We start from the raw sequence: 22,832 nt of genomic DNA, 5'->3' as shown, positions 1-22,832 counted from the left end.
ATAATATTTGATTGATTAAAGTGGGATAAAAAGACAAAAAGATTTTTAAATTTATTTTTACTATGTTTTTAAAATTAATATTTAAACCTTAAATTAATATTGTAAATTTTATAAAAACAATATATTTAAAATTGTAAATATTAGAAAAATTAATATAAGTTTGGTGTGAATTTATAATATGAATTTTTAAATTAAGTTTGGTGTGAATTTTTAATTTTTAAAATATGAAATTTTAATTTTATGCATTTCAAATTTTAAGTTTGGTGTGAATTTTTAATTTTTAATATTAATTTTGAATTTTATATTTAAGTTGTGTGAATTTAAAAACAAAAATTTACTTTATCTCATTAAGTTAAGAATATGATTTTTAAAATTCGTCGTAAGTTGAAGACTAGGTCTTTGAACCGAAATTGCTTTACCCGAGGGAGGGACGAGAACTTTTATTATCATTATTTTTAATCTTATTGATTTAAAGTATGCCAAAAAACATTGAAAAAACCCAAAAATCTTAGCTTTTAAAACAATCGCTACAAAAAGAAAAATTTTAAAATTTTGTCGAGGGACGGACTAGGACATCGATCCGAAATGACCTCGTCCTAAATAATAAGGGAAACAAAATTTTAAAATTAATTTCTTAATTGTTTTATAAGTTAAAGATTATAAAAAAAAAAAAAAAAAAAAAAAAAAAAAAAGTAACTCCGCGACTCGCGGAGTTTTGAGTGAAAACCTCCGCGACTCGCGGAGGGACAAAATTACAGAAAAAAAATATAACCAGCTGCACGAACAGAATAACACACACACACATACTGCACTTCGAAAAAACCCGGAAAAAACCCACGAAAAATCATCCCAAAAACTCGATTTTTCACCGTTAATCTTCAAATTTTTCACTACAATCATGTTGAGGAGGATGTTATCTAGGAACTACTCAAGAAAACAGGTACAATTACACCCCAAATCACCTTTAAATCCGAATTTTAGTGTGTTCTTGAGCATATTTTCATAATTTGAATTTTGTTAATTTTTAGTGTAATTAGTGTTAAATTGTTAGTATATTATGCATGTATAACCTAGATTGATGCTTGTTAACATGATTTGAAGCCAAAAACTTCAAAATCTTTAGAATCTAGGGTTTGTGTTCTTGAGCAATTTGGGGCTTTTTGATATAAACAGGTTATGGCCGATTTTTGTCATGAATTGTTGCTAAATTGAGTAGTGTAACATGTCTAGGTAGTTAAATGATCCAAACTTTGAGCCTAAACATGATTTTGAGAATTAAAGTGGACTTTTTCAAGTCCAAAATTCATGAACTTGATTTTTGAAAGATAATGCCATTTGAGACTTGTTTATTTGCTAGTAATGATTATTTTGACATGTTATTTGAGTTGAATGCTTATGAACTTGGCGAAAATTTTCGTATATGCTTATTTGAAAAAGTGTAGATTTGATAAAAATGTGAAAATAAGCTTAAGTTTGATATAAATTGATAATGTCATTGTAATTATTTTGATTGATGATTTTGCTGACACTAATGCATATTTGGATGCACAAAATTTGTGTTTGATGTGTTTTGCAGACTGAAAGGGGTGAATCTTCATCCCAAGCCCGCCATGCTCCTGCTGAGAACTTGGAACAACAGGAGGTAGATAACTACTACAAGCAGGATGTACCTCATCCAGTCATGACCTTTTCAGATATGCACTTGGAACAGTTGCACCCGAACCTGCGATTTGACAGACTTTGGATAGATTATCCAAAATATCAACGGGGTTTGCATACTCTTCATTCCAAGGTTGTTGAGGTACCGAGGGTCATAGAATGGGGACCCTTGGAAGCTGTAGAATTGGCTGGGCCAATTAGTGAATTACTGGTACAGAGGTATGGTAATTCTTATTTTAATGACTGGATATGTTTATTCACCATACGCAGACCTGTATATAAAGTATGGTGTGAAGAGTTGTTATGTAGTATAGAGTTGAATGACCGGGTAGCTAGTTTAACCGATCGTTCTTTTATTAGATTTTTGTTAGGCGGTTCGATGCGCCACATGTCTTTACTGGACATGGCTCAGGCTTTACGTATATATACGCCTGAGGAATTAGCGTCTGCCGATTGTAGAGGATTGATACTAAACGGTAGGAAAATAGATGAGAATTTTGATACACACGGTGTGTGGAGTCTAATGACAAGCCACCACCGTTTCAAAGGGGGAAACTACTCTTATTTGGATATAGATAGAGCCGAATTAAGAGTAATACATAGGTTTTTAGCTAATTCGATTACACAAAGGGGTAAAAACAAAGAAAAGGTAAATGAACAAGATTTGTTTTACCATATGTGTATTCGAGACCCACACAGCGCTGTAAGTATACCATATTGTGTGGGTTATTATTTATCAGCTATGGTTCGAGGGATGCGTCCACATAGCATAATAGGGGGTGGTATTTTTATTACTTTGATTGGTGAATATCTCGGTGTGGATATAAGTCGGGGGGGATTATTAGTAGAAGAGCCGGAACCCCGCGACACTATAGGTTTAAATGTATACCATGGTGCGAAAGTGTTGAAGCGGCGAAATAACGCCGCAGTACGATACAATGGTAGACATCCACAGGTAGAGAGAAACCAGGAACAAGGTAATGTAGGAGGGGGGAACCAGATGCAAGAAATGCAAAGGTTTATAGCTTCTCAGGAATACGAAAATGCTAGACAGAGAGCATTTGAAGATTGGCAAGTTCATCAGAACCAGATCATAGCGCATTGCCAACACATAGGTAGAAACTATATTCCTACACCGAAACCCGTCTTCCCTCCTTGGTCGATAGAGATGCAGCCACCATATCCTACGTATGACCCTGCCGAAGCATTCTATAGCACTTATGGTTATGCGTGGAACCCCTATTGGTACCAATATCATCCTTAGTTTTTTATTTTTTTTTATTATTATGTAATTTGTAATTATTGATGTATTTAATATTTTTGTTAATATTGTAATCATTTTTATATTTATCTAACTTTTATTCTTAGATTTTAATAATTTTTGAATGTGGGGTAATATACCAAACTTCAAAAATATGTATATATGTTTGCAGTTTATCTTATGTACACAACAGGGTAAAACAACGCATTTTCAAAGACTGGCATTAAGTTCAGCAAAAGCAAGTAATTTTGACGACAATGATGCAAAATACATGTGAAATAACAACAAGACGGAATGAACAAATGACGTGCACCATTTATCATTCAGCAAACAAACGCCAATATATTTGGAAACTTTGGTAAAAATTTAATCATTTTCACACAAATCACCCTCAATAATTTAAATTGTTACTGATTTCTTGCAAATGAGGGCATTGCAAGATCTTAAGTGTGGGAAGGGGTTAAATTCTTTCGGATTTTAAAAATTTTTATATTAAACACTTGGTTACCATTAAAAATACTAGTAAAGCAGTAGTTGTATTAGAATCTAGTGCTCTCTGATAAAAAAAAGAACAGCCCTAGTCTTATATACTGACTACCCAATTCTAGTAAAATTTTCAATTAAATGAATTCAAATCATGTTTATACATATTTATGAACGATAAAACTAGGTTTTAACACCGAAATTATTGTTACCTCGGAAAGGACATAAATTGAGAAACAAACGAAAATGTTAAAATTCATTTAAAATGGAATAGAGGACGATAAAAAGAAAAATAAAAAGCCAAGTGTGGGAAAATTTACCAAGTTATTTTAAACATATGTCACATATATTTGTAACAAATAACTGAAAATACTTTTGCTTTGAACTAAACTAAACTGTTTTACCCAATGAAAGAAAAGAAGAGATGGATCTACACGATGAATCAATTCCATCATTAAAAGGAAGTAAAGTCTTCCGAAAAAGACACGCGCTTCTTGATTTAGGTCATGAAGTTGTCGTCCAGACCAGCTGTAGGTTGACGAAAAATCTAGAAAAGTCATCACTAAAATCAGCAGGAAATCCACGGACCTCAGCATTAAACAGGGTCGCCAAGTGGTCAGATTTATCCTAACCATGAGAAGGATTTATCTCGTACAATGGGGAGGCACCGTGCAAATTAGCTGGATAAGACTAATGAATCAGATCCCCAGAAAGGATAATCTCCTTAAAGATTAAAAATCAGCTTTTAAGACTGATATTACTCAATCCTAGAGATTGACCGTAAAGATTGAGAATTCAAACTCATGGAATTCAATGATATCTAAAACTCGAGCTGAAACGAGAAAATATTTTGATCAAAAATACAAACCGATTTGTTTTCTGAAAACCCTATTTTCAATGCGTTCATTACCATTGAACGTAAAATCCTAGGAATTCACCTGGAATTCATTAGGTCACCTGAACTAAATCGGGTGTCAACCGTAAGAACGGTGGTTGCATAACATGGTCAAAGACAGGACTTTGTGCCAAACCGACAAATTATAAGGGTGAGCTTTACTATTGCTCCTACCAAGGATAGTAATTGCGTCCGACACGTTATAGACCATAATCAAAAGCATGTCACGGGACATTGCCTTAACAGTTGCTTGTTCAACGCTTTCCTTTACAACCGGACGGTAGTTTGCCGAAAGGTAATATACGGGACAAGTAAACTGGACGTGTTGCTTTCCAAATACAAGGTTAGCAAGTGGGTGACACAAAACCGCAAGATTTGAGCTAAAATTTTCAAATCTGAAACCCACCAAACCCACAAAAATATTTTGCAAACACCGGTAAAGGGTTATTCCGGAAAACTTATCTAGGGTAAAAACTAGATTTAATTTTCAAAAGATCAAATGTTTTCATAAAGATCCAATTTCCTTAATGGATCTAAATTTTTATAGTCATGTGGGACTGTAAACCATATCATTACTACCATTGTTTATACCGCCGTATAGAAATCACTGATGTACAAAGTGTGAAGAATAAAGAAGTGATTCTAGTATTTCAAGACGATATTGCTTGAGGACAAGCAACGCTCAAGTGTGGGAATATTTGATAATGCTAAATACGAACATATATTTCATAGCATTATTCCTCAAGAAAGACAAGCTTTTAGTTGCAATTGTTCTATTTACAAGTGATATTCGTTTAAATAATAAAAGGTGAAGACAAAAGACAGATTCGACGATTTGAAGACGCAAACGACCAAAAAGCTCAAAAGAACAAAAGACAATCAAAAAGGTTCCAATTATTGATAAGAAACGTCTCGAATTCACAAGAGTACAAGATTCAAAACGCAAAGTACAAGATATTAAATTGTACGCAAGGACGTTCGAAAATCCGGAACCGGGACCAGAGTCAATTCTTAACGCTCGACGCAACGGACTAAAAATTACAAGTTAACTATGTATATAAATATAATATAATATATAATTAATTATATTAATTATATATATATTATATATATATAATAAAAACCGTCGGCAGCCAGAAACTCCAAGGGTGTGAAATGAAAATACCTCTCCGCGACTCGCGGAGTTTAAAGGGGTTTTTGCCGCGAGTCGCGGAGCCCCAAAAATCAAATCTGGCTATAAAACCAACCGAATTCTGATCGAATTTAACACCATCATTTTTTTCTTCTCTTCATACGAAGTAATATATATTTATATTTATAATTTATATTTTAATTTTAATTATAATTCTAATAATAAGGGTATGTTAGCGAATGTTGTAAGGGTGTAAGTCGAAATTCTGTCCGTGTAACGCTACGCTATTTTAATCATTGTAAGTTATGTTCAACCTTTTTATATTAATGTCTCATAGCTAAGTTATTATTATGCTTATTTAAAACGAAGTAATCATGATGTTAGGCTAATTACTAAAATTGGGTAATTGGGCTTTGTACCATAATTGGGGTTTGGACAAAAGAACGACACTTGTGGAAACTAGACTATGGGCTATTAATGGGCTTTATATTTGTTTAACTAAATGAAAGTTTGTTAATGTTAATATAAAGATTTACAATTGGGCGTCCCTATAAATTACCATATACACTCGATCGGACACGATGGGCGGGGTATTTATATGTACGAATAATCGTTCATTTAACCGGACACGGGAATGGATTAATAGCCACTAGAATAATTAAAACAGGGGTGAAATTACATTCAAGGGTAATTGGTGTAATTGTTAACAAAGTAGTAAAACCTTGGTTTACACGCAGTCGATAACCTGGTGTATTCATTAAACAAAGTATTAAAACCTTGTTACAATTCGAATCCCCAATTAGTTGGAATATTTATCTTCTGGTATAATAATAATTTGACAAGGACACTTGCAATTTATATTTATGACTGATGGACTGTTATGGACAAAAACCAGACGGACATATTGAATAATCCAGGACAAAGGACAATTAACCCATGGGCATAAAACTAAAATCAACACGTCAAACATCATGATTACGGAAGTTTAAATAAGCATAATTCTTTTATATCATATTTTATTTCCTTTATTGTATATTTAATTGCACTTCTAATTATCGCACTTTTATTTATTGTTATTTTATTTAATCGCACTTTTAATTATCGTACTTTTAATTATCGCAATTTAATTTTATCGCATTTTTATTATTCGCAATTTCATTATCGTTATTTACTTTACGCTTTAATTTAAAGTCTTGTATTTATTTTATATTTTACATTAGGTTTTAACTGCGACTAAAGTTTTAAAATCGACAAACCGGTCATTAAACGGTAAAAACCCCCCTTTATAATAATAATATTACTTATATATATATTTGTATTTTTATAAAAGTAAACTAATATAGCGTTGAGCTTTGTTTAAAGATTTCCCTGTGGAACGAACCGGACTTACTAAAAACTACACTACTGTACGATTAGGTACACTGCCTATAAGTGTTGTAGCAAGGTTTAAGTATATCCATTCTATAAATAAATAAATATCTTGTGTAAAATTGTATCGTATTTAATAGTATTTTCTGCTAAAAATTATAAACTATTTTATATACACCTCGTTCGACATCATTTACTCATTTCATTTTTTTTTTTTTTGTGATAGCTTCGCTCGTGCGTCTCACATAACCAAATCGTTTTATCTAAATCTTTCAATAATGATAAAATTTCATTATTACCTCATATTCGTCATGAAAACATTCCTATGGTTATTTATGACAACCTCTACCAAATTTCGAGGACGAAATTTCTTTAACGGATGGGTACTGTAACGACCCGAAAATTTCAGACCAAATTTAAACTCTAATCTCTATATAGTTCCGACACGATAAGCAAAAACCCTAAAGTTGACCCGCATTTTTTTTCGATCGTTCTATACTTATAAGATTAATATTTACATAAATTAAAACTTACCAACATGATAAGTAATCCAAATTGTCGAGATTTATATTTCCGAAAAGAGTTTTACACAACGTTTGACCGTCTAGTTTGACCGACGATATCACGAACTATACAATATATGATAATTATACGTTTGCGTATATATATGTATATATACATATTTAACATGATTAATGAATGTTTTAATATCTCATTTTGTATTAATAACAATAAGTTATGAGTATATTTTGAAACTACTAACTTAAGTTTTCAAAATGATAACAATACGTAACGTTATTTGACATAAATACTTAAGACTTATAATATGTATACATATATCGTATAAGTAATGTATTTAATCACTTTTAAGAACTTAAATACATAAAACCATATAAGTGTATTCACAAAAGATAGCTATATTTGAATCCTCATTCCATTTTTCACAAAATTTCTATACGTATATCTAGAGTATAAGTACTCGTATCATACCTAGCTTCTATACGTATTTACTAATAGTAAATACATGTCAAATCACCACCTAACCAGCCATTGTACATGCCCTTAGGGCTAGGTAATTGTATTTGGAAGCAATTAGGACTAGATACATAAAATGATTACTTGAAAATTTTGTCCATATACTCCATTAAAAACGTTTTTTTGTAGTATAAATACATGAGCATTTTTGTTTCATTTTACTTCAATATTTTAGCCAAAACACACACATACTTTGAAGCCTTAAAACCCTTAATCAATTCAGCAAAGTTTTCAAAAAGATCTAGCTTCAAAAACCTTACTTAAACACCATAAGAAAACCATACAAAAATACTTCAAGAAAACCCTCCAAGAACACCAACTTACTTCCAATCTTTCATCCACTTCCATCACCCTTTTGATTCTAGCTTCTTACTCCTCTTTTACAGCAAACTTATCCAAGGAACTTGAGGTAGAATCTATGTTCATAACCTTGTTCGATTCATATATATATAGCTATCTTATTTTGTGGTACAAAAGTTTAACAACAAGAACATAGTTTGAATGTTTTCAAACTTGTTTGCAAACTAAATAGATCCTTCTAACTTAACTTTTAAAATACTTCAAGACCTGTAATATAACTTATGTATATGCTAATTTAACAAGGTAAAACTTGGTTTTTCAAAGTATAAGTATTTTTAGAAAAATGGTCATTAAATGATTTTGTTGTAGCAAAAATGTTTAACTTCATATGTTTCACTAAAGTCTCACCTATGCCGTATGATTTTGAATACAAACCAAGGTATTTACAGTTCATAGACTTAAAGAAGAACTCGATCCAAGAAGATGGCAATTTGAATCAACGAAAACGGATTTGTAACGAAGAAACTATGACTGAAACAAAATTGGTTATCCTAGATCATTTCAACTACGGGATCAATTGGAAAAAAATTATATAAATCACATATTTCTAAGATAACATGATATTTTATATATATGTACTCATAATTCAATTTCATATGGTTCAGGATCACCCGTAAGCAACACGAGAAGATTAATCATAAGATCCCATGTTTGTACGCAACACGTCATTTGACAACACCGGTACTTTATGTACGCAATACGTCATTTGACAACACCGGTACCGTGGGTCAAGATTAATCTCGACCAACACATATACGATGGGGTTTTATGGGAGTTTTATTTATTTCGTTGGGGGTTTATTTATTGCGGGTATATTAAACATCTAAAAATGAACCATTAAAATTGAATTACTAACATCGAAACGCTAACTACGGACTAAGGAATTATTCAAAGTATTAAAAGTATTATAAATATATATACGAGACGTTTGTTTAAAATGAAAATATATTGATATATTATATATGGATAGGTTCGTGATATCAACCGGAAGACCAAGTCAAAAATATATATATCTTCGAGACAACAGTGAGTATATAGTCCCTTTTTGAACTTTAAATATTTTTGGGATGAGAATACATGCGCTGTTTTATAAATGATTTACGTTATGGACACAAGTAACTGAAAAATATATTCTACGTTGAGTTGTACCACTGGCATACTTCCCCGTAGCTTGGTAACTAATATTTACAGCGGTATTGTAAACGCGAATCCTGTTGATAGATCTATCGGGCCTGACAACCCCAACCGGACTGGACGACCAGTATTCAACGGTTGCACAGTACTTCGTTTTGCGACTACACCTTGGTACGGTGTAGTAAGATTTCATATTAAAGGGAATATGCGACGTGATTAAATGTTAAGTATGGTTACCAAGTGCTCAACCACTTAGAATATTTTTATTGAAATGATTATATACGAAATCTTGTGGTCCATTGTTATAACGCTGCTAGCATCAAACCTATATATCTCACCAACTTTATGTTGACGTTTTAAAGCATGTTATTCTCAGGTACGAATTAAGTCTTCCGCTGTGCATTAGCTCATGTTAAGGATACTACTTGGGACCATTTAAGCTATGATACAAGGACGTTGCATTCGAGTCATTGAAGTTCATTAAAGACTATTGTTATGAAAATGGCAGATTAGATCATTTGGTTGTTATAAAATGTTAGGCTAATATGTCAACTCTCGATGTAATAATAGATTGCCTTTAAGAAATAAATGCAACGTTTGTAAAATGTATCATATAGAGGTCAAGTACCTCGCGATGTTATCAACTATTGTAATTCGTTTTTAATCTATATGGACGATGTCCGGATGATTAGTTTCGGATCCTTTCAGTTTTCCATGGCTGCATAGGCGTAACCTCGAGCATTCATTGTCTTTTCTTCTAAACATATGAACGGTCCGTCTCTGCATAAAGTAACAAATTCGGTATTTGAATAGGTTTGATTATTTGAACATTTACCTCCATGTGACCATTTTCCGCATTTGTGACATTTTTCTAGGTGTCGTGCTCTTCTTTTCGCTGCGGATTTTGATTTTCCTTTACCAAATTGTAACTTATTATCTTCGCATCTGGATCATTTTCTAACTCCGTCCATTCTTTCTCTGATTACTGATACTAATTCACTCGGTAGTATATCATTATTTCTTTTAGTGATCAAAGCGTGTAGCATTAGACCATGGTTTAATTCACAGGCAGTCTTCATTTTGTAAAAACCTAAAAAAAATAGAAATTCAGAATGGGGGGAGAAGACTAGTTCTTTAGGGTCTGCTAGGGAAAGACCATACGTGTTCCATTTTCGAGAACTATACGAAAACAGACAATCTAACTCTAACAGAAATACATATTATCCTTTAAAGACTTGATTCTCCCCACACTTAGTTAGCTGTGGTGTCGAAATTGTGATTAACTTCGTTGTCGACTTCCATCGGACTATGTATGTAATGTTTAACTCTGTGACCATTAACTTTAAATTCAATCCCATTTGAATTTATTAATTCTATCGTTCCGTATGGGAAAACTCTTTTGACTATGAATGGTCCAGACCATCTTGATTTCAATTTTCCAGGAAATAGCTTGAATCGTGAATTGAAAAGAAGAACTCTGTCTCCTTCTTTAAATTCTTTTGATCTTCTGATTCTTTTATCATGCCATTTCTTCGTTCTTTCTTTATAGATTAACGAATTTTCGTATGCTTCATGTCTTAATTCTTCTAATTCGTTTAGTTGACTTAATCGTAGACGTCCGGCTTCATGTAAATCAAGATTACATGTCTTCAAAGCCCAAAATGCTTTGTGTTCAATTTCTACTGGAAGATGACATGCTTTTCCATACACAAGTCTAAAAGGTGTGGTTCCAATTGGAGTTTTGTAGGCTGTTCTAAAAGCCCAGAGTGCATCCTCCAATTTAATGGACCATTCCTTCGGATTTGATCCTACGGTTTTCTCTAGAATACGTTTTAAAGCTCGGTTGGTATTTTCAACTTGTCCACTTGTTTGTGGATGATATGCGGTGGAGATTTTATGAGTTACTCCATATCTTTTAAGAACTTTCTCAAGTTGATTATTACAGAAATGAGTACCCCGATCACTTATTAAAGCTTTCGGTGTTCCAAACCTTGCAAAAAGACGTTTTAAAAAGTTGACTACAACTCGTGCATCATTTGTTGGGAGAGCTTGTGCTTCCGCCCATTTAGATACATAATCAATGGCTACGAGTATATATAGATTATTATGAGATTTTGGAAATGGACCCATAAAGTCAATACCCCAAATGTCAAATACTTCACATACTTGGATGACATTTTGTGGCATTTCATCACGTTGACTTATTTTTCCGGCCCTTTGACATGCATCACAGGATTTGCAAAGAAGGTGTGCGTCTTTGTAAATTGTAGGCCAATAGAATCCAGCTTCATAAACTTTTCTTGCTGTTAGTTGAGGCCCATAATGCCCTCCTGTTGGTCCTGTGTGACAATGGTTTAAAATTTTACTAGCTTCATCTCCAAATACACATCGGCGTATTATTCCATCGGGACAACTTTTAAACAGATGTGGATCTTCCCAGAAATAGTGTTTTATATCACTGAAGAATTTCTTTCGTCTTTGGTACGATAATCCTTTTTCAAGGAATCCACAAACTAAGTAGTTTGCATATTCTGCAAACCATGGGATTTCTTTATAATCTATCTTCAATAGATATTCATCAGGAAAGTTGTCTTGTATGGTCGATTCATTTAGAACTTCTAATTCGGGATTTTCAAGACGAGAAAGATGATCAGCGGCGAGATTTTCTGCTCCTTTTTTATCTCGGATTTCAATATCAAACTCTTGTAAGAGTAAGATCCAACGGATTAATCTTGGTTTAGCATCTTGTTTTGAAAATAGGTATCTAAGAGCAGAATGGTCGGTATAGACCACCGTTTTTGCTAGAACGAGATATGATCGAAATTTGTCAAAAGCAAAGACAATAGCAAGGAGTTCTTTTTCAGTAGTTGTATAGTTCGTTTGTGCTCCTTGTAATGTCTTACTAGCATAATATATAGGTTGAAATCGTTTTTCAATCCTTTGTCCTAAAACGGCTCCCATTGCAAAATCACTTGCATCGCACATTAGTTCAAATGGTAGATTCCAATTTGGTGTTATCATGATCGGTGCATTAGTGAGTTTTTCTTTAAGAATATTAAAAGATTTGATACACTCATCTGAAAAGATGAATGACGCATCCTTTTCTAGGAGTTTATTCATAGGAGTGGCAATTTTAGAAAAATCTTTTATAAAACGTCGGTAAAAACCGGCATGCCCTAGAAAACTCCTAACTCCTCTAACATTTGTGGGATGTGGAAGTTTAGCAATTACATCTACTTTAGCTCTATCCACTTCAATTCCTTCTTTTGAAATTTTATGTCCAAGAACGATGCCTTCTTTAACCATGAAATGGCATTTCTCCCAATTAAGTACTAGATTTGATTTTTCGCATCTAATTAGCATTCGTTCCAGATTAACTAGACATGATTTAAATGTATCACCGAAGACTGAAAAGTCATCCATGAATACTTCCATGCATTCTTCTATCATGTCGTGAAAAATCGCCATCATGCACCTTTGAAAGGTTGCAGGGGCGTTACAAAGTCCAAATGGCATGCGTTTGTAAGCAAAAGTACCATAAGGGCACGTGAATGTGGTTTTCTCTTGATCTTCGGGTGCTATTGGAATTTGAAAATATCCGGAAAATCCATCTAGGAAACAATAGTAACTATTTCCGGCTAATCTTTCCAACATTTGATCTATGAAAGGTAAGGGAAAGTGATCTTTTCTGGTGGCGTCATTTAATTTTCTATAATCAATACACACACGCCATCCTGTTACAGTCCTAGTAGGAATAAGCTCATTTTTCTCATTTGTAATGACAGTCATACCACCCTTCTTAGGTACGCATTGAACTGGGCTTACCCATGGACTATCAGAAATTGGATATATCAAACCTGCATCTAGCAGTTTAATAATCTCTTTCTTAACTACATCTTGCATATTAGGATTTAGTCTTCGTTGGCGTTGCACATACGTTTTATGACCTTCTTCCATAAGGATTTTATGTGTGCAATACGAAGGACTTATTCCTTTAATATCATGAATCTTCCATGCAATGGCTGGTTTATGAGCTTTCAACACAGAAATGAGTTGTGATTTCTCATTTTCAGTAAGAGAAGACGATATTATTACAGGTAATTCAGATTCACCATGTAAATAAGCGTATTCCAAATGGTTTGGAAGTGGCTTTAACTCTAATTTCGGAGGTTCTTCTATCGATGATTTATATCGATATCTGTCTTCTTCTTTTAGCATTTGAATTTCTTCTGTTGTTGGTTCATATCCATTAGCTATAAGTGTAGCTAACATTTCAGCTTCATCAATTGGTTCATTACCTTCTCCTAAAGAACATTCTCCTGTCCCTTGTAATTCTGGAAATTCTTCTAATAATTCTGCATGTGCATCTGTAGTTTGAATATAATAACATGTATCATCTGCAGATTGTGGTTGTTGCATGGCTCTATCAACTGAAAAGGTAACACTCTCATCCTCTATACTTAGGGTCAGTTTCTTACCGAACACGTCTATCATTGCTTTAGCCGTGTTTAAGAATGGTCTTCCTAATATGAGAGGAACTTGAGAATCTTCTTCCATGTCCAAAACAACAAAATCTACTGGAAATACTAAAGTACCAACTTTAACTAGCATGTTTTCCATTATCCCTCTAGGATATTTTATTGATCTATTGGCTAGTTGTATGCTTATTCTGGTTGGTTTTAATTCTCCGAGGTCTAGTTTAGCGTATAGTGAATACGGCATTAGATTTATACTAGCACCTAAGTCTGCCAATGCTTCTATTGAACTAAGACTACCCAGAAAACATGGAATTGTGAAACTTCCTGGATCAGATAATTTTTCTGGTATCTTATTCAACAGCACTGCTGAACAATTAGCATTTATAGTAACAGCCGAGAGTTCTTCCATTTTCTTTCTATTTGAGATTAGATCTTTCAAGAATTTAGCATATCTTGGCATTCCTGAAATCACATCAATGAAAGGAAGATTTACATTTATCTGTTTAAACATATCCAAGAATTTGGATTGCTCGGCTTCAAGTTTTTCCTTCTTCATTTTACTCGGATAAGGAAGAGGTGGTTGGTATGGTTTAACATAAGGTTTATCCTTAACTGTGTTATCTTCATTAACATTTTCAACTACCGGTTCTTTTTCCTTATCTTGATCAGGTTGTGGTTCTTGTGGAGTAGGAATAGTTTCATCAGAAGTTACAGGTATTTCAGGTGGTTTAAGTGTTGTACCACTTCTTGTGGTAATAGCTTTAGCTGTTTCATTCCGGGGGTTAGCATTTGTATCGCTCGGTAGACTTCCCGGTTTTCTTTCACCTATTAACCTTGCTAGGTTACTTACTTCTTGTTCCAGATTTTGAATAGAAGCTTGTTGATTTCTAAATGCTTGAGCATTTTGTTCATTGGTTTGTTTTTGAGATGTGAAAAACTGCGTTTGAGTTTCAACTAGCTTCGTCATCATATCTTCTAAATTCGGCTTTTTATCATCGGTTTGTTGTGGTGGTTTGTTTTGAAAATTCGGTCTTTGCTGATTATAAGTATTATTGGATACTTGTTGATTGCTAGGACCTTGTTGGTTGTTGTATGGAATATTTCGGTTATAATTCTGGTTTTGATTGTAAATCGGTCTTGGCGGTTGATAATTATTCTGATAATTATTTCCAGGCCTTTGGTTTATGTATGAAATATTCTCTCTTTGTTCCATTGTTAATTCAATACTGAGACAATCTTTTGTCAAATGTGGTCCTCCACACTGCTCACAACTAATTCGTATAGCATGAATATCTTTAGTCATCTTTTCCATTCGTCTCTCGAAAGCATCTATCTTTGCTGAAATGGAATCTAAGTCATGGCTAGAATCGGCTCTAGCTGCTTTAGATGATCTAATGATATCTTTTTCTTGGTGCCACTCATGTGAGTGGGAAGCAGTGTTATCAATAATTTTGTAAGCATCAGTTTCGGTTTTCTTCATAATAGAACCACCAGCTGCTATATCTATATCTTTCCTTGTAGTGATGTCGCATCCTTGGTAGAATATTTGTACTATTTGACAGGTGTCTAAACCATGTTGCGGACATCCTCTTAACAACTTTCCATATCTTGTCCACGCCTCATATAGAGTTTCATTTGGCTTCTGTGTGAACGTAACAATTTCTGCTTGAAGTCTTACGGCTTTAGATGCAGGAAAGAATTGTTTAAGAAATTTGTCAATTAAAACGTCCCATGTATCAATCGCCCCTTCAGGTAACGATTCCAACCAATCTTTGGCTTCTCCCTTTAAAGTCCAGGGAAATAACATGAGATATATCTGTTCATCCTCCACTTCTCGGATTTTAAATAGTGTGCAGATCCTATTAAAGGTACGTAGATGTTCATTTGGATCTTCCTTCGGCGCACCACTAAATTGGCATTGATTAGTCACCATGTGTAGAATTTGTCCTTTGATTTCATAATCTGGTGCATTAATGTCTGGATGAGTAATTGCGTGACCTTGGCCAGTGCGTTTAGCTCTCATTCGGTCTTCCATACTTAAAGGTTCCAGATTCTCCATAATTGAATTGTTTCAAAAACTGGATTATCGGAAATTTGAGTTGAAGTACTTGGTTGACTGGATGACGATTAAAAGGTGATGAACGTCTTGCTCGGTGCATTCACAGAATATCCTATTAGTTTTTAAAAGGAAAGAAAAATTATAATAAGTTATCCAATCAATAGACTTTTCTGATTTTGCCCACGTTTCGAATAGCCAAAAGATGCAGCAGAGGGGCAGGATTCGTTTGGTCTCAATATAATTGAGGACTGTTTGGCTCCAATAACCCGGTCCACGTACAAATCCAACTATTACTACGAACCAGAAAATTTTGATGTCTATTAATTTAACCACTTAAAATAAATTTTCGTAATTTTAAGAAATTTAGATAAGAAGTAGAAAAAAAATTCTAAGTCCTAAAAACTAGAATAGCGAGAAATAAGAGAGAAAAAGATTGCGCGTCGAAAAATGTCGAAAAAGAAAAATGGTTGAAAAATAAAAGGTGACGGAAAAATAAAAGAAACTTATCAAAACTTAAAAATACTTAACTAATTTAATCTTATTACTACAACTAACTTAAAATTATAATCGCAAATTGAAATTACTAATTGGAATGATAATTGATACATAGTAAAAGGTCTAAAAATATTAAAGCTTACAGGAAAAACTAAGTCCCAAATGGAAATAACTTTAAAAAGAAACTAAAACTTAAAAAGGCGTCGCAAAATTCTAAAGCACCTAAATCTTAGTCTAAAGAAAAAGCACTTAAGGAATTCTACGGCAAAGTCTAAAAATCTAGGAGTAAAAATGATTATAGCAAAAACTAAGTTTAAAATTAATTATGAGCTAAAAAATACAAATATTACGCTACAACGATTAAAAAGGTACAAAATATAAAAATATACAAAAAGTTGTAAAAAGTACAATTTTTATAAAAATATTATTTTTATATTATTTATTTTATGAAACTATTAATTTTACAATTTAATAAAACTAATTTAATACTAAATACATAAATATAAAGTAAAAAGTAAAAATAAAACTAAAATTAATAATAATAATAATAATATTTAGGTTTTAATAATAATAATAATTAAAAATAACCCGTGATTAGGGTTTTTGTCCGTGTGTCAGAGGGTCTCCGCGAGTCGCGGCAAATAAAGAAGAAAACCCCGCGAGTCGCGGGGTTCAGGAATTCAGTTGACAGCTTTTGTTTTTACGCGTTTTTCTTTATTATTATTATTTTTTTTTTTTTTCTGTTTTTAATTTAAATAAACGATTTTAAATTAAAACTTATATTTTTATAAACTAAAATAGAGATAAAGAAACTTATAAAACTTAAATATTTAACAAAATTTTAAAAATACTAATATTTTTGTTTTTCTTTTTATATTTTTCGAATTTTTAAAACGTATTTCTACAAAAGCGAATTTTTAATAAAAGTAACTAAAATTTTTTTTTTTTTTATATTAGCGTTGCGCTTCCGGCTTTTAAGATAAGTCCCCGGCAGCGGCGCCAAAATAACTTGATGTGCAGCGGGGTAGTATATAAAATAGTTATTATTTTACTAGAAATACTAGGAAAACACTATTAAATACGATACAATTTTACACAAGATATTTATTTATTTATAGAATGGATATACTTAAACCTTGCTACAACACTTATAGGCAGTGTACCTAATCGTACAGTAGTGTAGTTTTTAGTAAGTCCGGTTCGTTCCACAGGGAAATCTTTAAACAAAGCTCAACGCTATATTAGTTTACTTTTATAAAAATACAAATATATATATAGGTAATATTATTATTATAAAGGGGGGTTTTTACCGTTTAATGACCGGTTTGTCGATTTTAAAACTTTAGTCGCAGTTAAAACCTAATGTAAAATATAAATACAAGACTTTAAATTAAAGCGTAAAGTAAATAACGATAATGAAATTGCGAATAATAAAAATGCGATAAAATTAAATTGCGATAATTAAAAAGTACGATAATTAAAAGTGCGATAAAATAAAATAAATAAAAGTGCGATAATTAGAAGTGCAATTAAATATAAAATAAAGGAAATTAAATATGAAATAAAAGAATTATGCTTATTTAAACTTCCGTAATCATGATGTTTGACGTGTTGATTTTAGTTTTATGCCCATGGGTTAATTGTCCTTTGTCCTGGATTATTCAATATGTCCGTCTGGTTTTTGTCCATAACAGTCCATCAGTCATAAATATAAATTGCAAGTGTCCTTGTCAAATTATTATTATACCCGAAGATAAATATTCCAACTAATTGGGGATTCGAATTGTAACAAGGTTTTAATACTTTGTTTAATGAATACACCAGGTTATCGACTGCGTGTAAACCAAGGTTTTACTACTTTGTTAACAATTACACCAATTACCCTTGAATGTAATTTCACCCCTGTTTTAATTATTCTAGTGGCTATTAATCCATTCCCGTGTCCGGTTAAATGAACGATTATTCGTACATATAAATACCCCGCCCATCGTGTCCGATCGAGTGTATATGGTAATTTATAGGGACGCCCAATTGTAAATCTTTATATTAACATTAACAAACTTTCATTTAGTTAAACAAATATAAAGCCCATTAATAGCCCATAGTCTAGTTTCCACAAGTGTCGTTCTTTTGTCCAAACCCCAATTATGGTACAAAGCCCAATTACCCAATTTTAGTAATTAGCCCAACATCATGATTACTTCGTTTTAAATAAGCATAATAATAACTTAGCTACGAGACATTAATATAAAAAGGTTGAACATAACTTACAATGATTAAAAATAGCGTAGCGTTACACGGACAGAATTTCGACTTACACCCTTACAACATTCGCTAACATACCCTTATTATTAGAATTATAATTAAAATTAAAATATAAATTATAAATATAAATATATTTACGTATGAAGAGGAAGAGAAAAAGATGATTATTTTGATCAGATTTCGGGTTGATTTATAGCCAGACTTGATTTTTGGGGCTCCGCGACTCGCGGCCAAATACCCATAAAACTCCGCGAGTCGCGGAGAGGTATTTACAGTTTACACCCTTGGAGTTTCCTGCTGCCGATGGTTTTTAATATATATATATAATATATATATAATTAATATAATTAATTATATATTATATTATATTTATATACATAGTTAACTTGTAATTTTTAGTCCGTTGCGTCGAGCGTTAAGAGTTGACTCTAGTCCCGGTTCCGGATTTTCGAACGTCCTCGCGTACAATTTAATATCTTGTACTTTGTGTTTTGAATCTTGTACTCTTGTGATTTCGAGACGTTTCTTATCAATAATTGGAACTTTTTTGATTGTCTTTTGTACTTTTGAGCTTTTTGGTCGTTTGCGTCTTCAATTCGTCGAATCTGTCTTTTGTCTTCACCTTTTATTATTTAAACGAATATCACTTGTAAATAGAACAATTGCAACTAAAAGCTTGTCTTTCTTGAGGAATAATGCTATGAAATATATGTTCGTTTTTAGCATTATCAATTATTATGATTTTTAAAAATAAATTAGAATCAAGGTTCTTAATGATGTAAATGTATTTTCTAACAGAAGAATTGAAGTAGCTCAGTTTGTTAACATATTCATTTACATACTAAGGGGCTCAGGTTCGAACCCAGGCGGTTGCAATTAATTTTTTTTTTAAAAAAAGAAAAAAAAAGAGAGAAATAGTATTATACGGGATATATAGATATAAGTCGTGGGCTAAATCAGAAATGAAGGGGTAGCAAACTGGTTACGTGTGACTTGGTTTAAGTGGGAGGTCCTGGGTTCGAGCCCGGGCCGGGGCAATTTATTTTTTTTAAAGTCCCTCCCATTTAAGGTAGTCATTTTTATTTATTATCATTATTATTATTGTTATTGAAACTACAAAATTTTCAATATCATTATTATTATTAACTCATAACAATTTCATTTGTTTTTATTATGATTATATATTATTATTATTATTATTATTATTATTATTATTATTATTATTATTATTATTATTATTATTATTATTATTATTATTATTATTATTATTATTATTATTATTATTATTATTATTATTATTACTACTACTACTAATATCAAAACTAGTATTATTATCTTTATCATTTTTAAACCTAATCTTTTTCATTATTAAAGAGTACTATTATAATAACTAATATCATTACTATTACTATTTTAAACATTATTATTATTATTATTATTATTATTATTATTAGTATTATTATTATTATTATTATGATTATTATTATTATTATTAGTATTATTATTATCACCTATATCATAAATATACTAATATTACATAATATCATTTTTTACTAATATAATATAATCCCTGGTAAATAAATTATATATCATGTACAGACTATGACAAATTATAAGTGTTAATATGAAAATATATATGGACATTAGTCTTAATACAATATAAACTTAGTTGATTAATATTATATGTGTTAATATATATATATACATGATATAGGTTCGTGAATCCGAGGCCAACCTTACACTAGTTCAATGACGTCATATGTATTTTTTTACTACAAAATACAGTATGGTGAGTGTCATTTGCTCCCTTTTACTCTTTACATTTTTGGGACTGAGAATACATGCGCTGTTTTTATAACTGTTTTGTTAAATGCTTTTGAAATAGATTTTAAACTGCGAATACATGAAATGCTTTTATAAATGTTTGACGAGATAGACACAAGCAAAACATTCCTCGAATGAATTATTATGCAGACAGAAGTTCTGCGGATTATTATTGAATTATGTGGACATGATAATTGCCACCATTGAATTATGTGGACATGATAATTGCCACCAGTTGATGTGAATGTTATGTATCGAGATAATAATTTTATACACAGGTTATGTGTATGTTATTTTTGTGCAAAAGATATGTGTACGGTTACTAAGATTTATGAAAGATGATTTCGTATACGAGAAAGGTGTACCGTATTTAAAAGATATCGCATGTGCATTACAGGTGGGTATAGGATTCGGGCCCATTTGTACCATGCAGGATTTAATTCTTGTGGTCTATCAAAATGATGAATTTTATTGTTTTATGATATACTTATGAACTCACCAACCTTTTAGTTGACACTTTAAAGCATGTTTATTCTCAGGTACGAAAGAAATCTTCCGCTGTGCATTTGCTCATATTATATGGAGTCGTTCATGGCATATAGAGGTCAGAACCTCTCAATGGGACCAACTGTTGAAGACTTAGTTCAGATGGATTAGGACGGGTTCTTTCAGTTGGTATCAGAACGGTGGTCTTAGCGAACCAGGTCTTGCATTAGTGTGTCTAACTGATAGTTGTTTAGATGCATTAGTGAGTCTGGACTTCGACCGTGTCTGCATGTCAAAAGTTTTGCTTATCATTTAGTGTCAAAAATTATTTGCTTATCATCCTTAAAGTCTAGACACGTCTTACTGCCTCTATTGTATAGACAGTGTATAGATAAATTCATATCTTAGCATATCTGTTATTGTTACCTTTGCCTGACAGCTTCCGTAGATTCCTCCGTAACTTATGGGATTTTAGTATTATATATGCATATGTAAATTATGTATTACAGGGTACTAATCTACATCCTATAATCTATTTCTTATCGAAAATCCTTCATCTGATCATACGAGATGAATCCCTCAACCAGTTCGAGTCCCTCAGATTTCGATAGCTATTCCGATAGTTATTCCAACAGCTATTCCGACATGAATATTCACCTAAGCTCCGAAAGCGGTGTCACCAGAATGAATCAATCAATCAGCCATCTCCAATTCATCTGATGGGTTTGTAGTCGACTTAACCAATGGAGACGAGAAGAAGGTGATCCTTTCCACCCACCAACCTGCACTCTTGGCAAAGAACCTGAAGCACTTACCGGCGAACCCATTGGAAACATCATTTTTACACTCATTTTCCGAATATCTCGCCACGATTATATTCTATCCATAATTCTAAAACTTATTCATCCGCTCATTCCGACCGACAATAATCCCGGAATAATAGAAGAAGTCAACGAACTTCGCGCTCTAGTAATCAATTTGGAGAATATGGTGCAAAATTTACCAGCTTCAGCAACATCACCGGCACCAACAGTACCATTAATAACAGCACCAGTACCATCAACAATCCATACCTCAACATCTCATTCTATATCTCGAAGTATAATCATCGTTCTACGTGACGTTCTACATCTTCATTCTTCATGATGATTATGTAATCTCTAATGTTTTAGAGATTATATATTCATGTTCTAATGGTAAATCAAATGAGTTTAATATCATATTAACTCATTAAATCTATATTACATCTGAAGAAAATATATATATGTAAGTATATTTTCATAAAGAATGTAATTAAAAATTATTTTGTACAAACTATTAATGGTGAAAATATTTTAACGGGTAGGTAATACCCTAGAAATATTTAGATTTCGCATTAATAAGTTACACTGTACATTCCTCGAATCTGATTCAACAGTCATTTACTATCCTATTTACATTCATCGATATATGAATTCGTTCACCACAGATAACCATTTTTATTCAATTTCATATTTGGATTTTGACTTCTCAGAATCCAACAAGTGGCATAATGAAGAAAACATTGGACAAAATAAAATTTGTTAGAAATAAACAAATTAACTATGAGAAATTTTGTTAAGAATCCACGCTAACTGTTCCTAGCTAACTGTTAATTCCGTATTACCTTTTATTTATCGCAATTTATTTATCGCATTTTATTTATCGCAATTTTAATTCTCACAATTTTATTTATCGTCATTTAATTTCTGTTATTTATTTTACGCACTTTAAATATCGGGACACGTATACAAGGTTTTGACATATCATATCGACGCATCTATATTTATTATTTGGAATAACCATAGACACTCTATATGCTGTAATGATCGATTTCGCTATACAGGGTTGAGGTTGATTCTACAATAATATATATAGTT

This window comes from Rutidosis leptorrhynchoides, chromosome 3, assembly GCF_046630445.1.
Source record: "Rutidosis leptorrhynchoides isolate AG116_Rl617_1_P2 chromosome 3, CSIRO_AGI_Rlap_v1, whole genome shotgun sequence".
Taxonomy (NCBI): Eukaryota; Viridiplantae; Streptophyta; class Magnoliopsida; order Asterales; family Asteraceae; genus Rutidosis; species Rutidosis leptorrhynchoides.
This window is presented reverse-complemented; position numbering follows the sequence as displayed.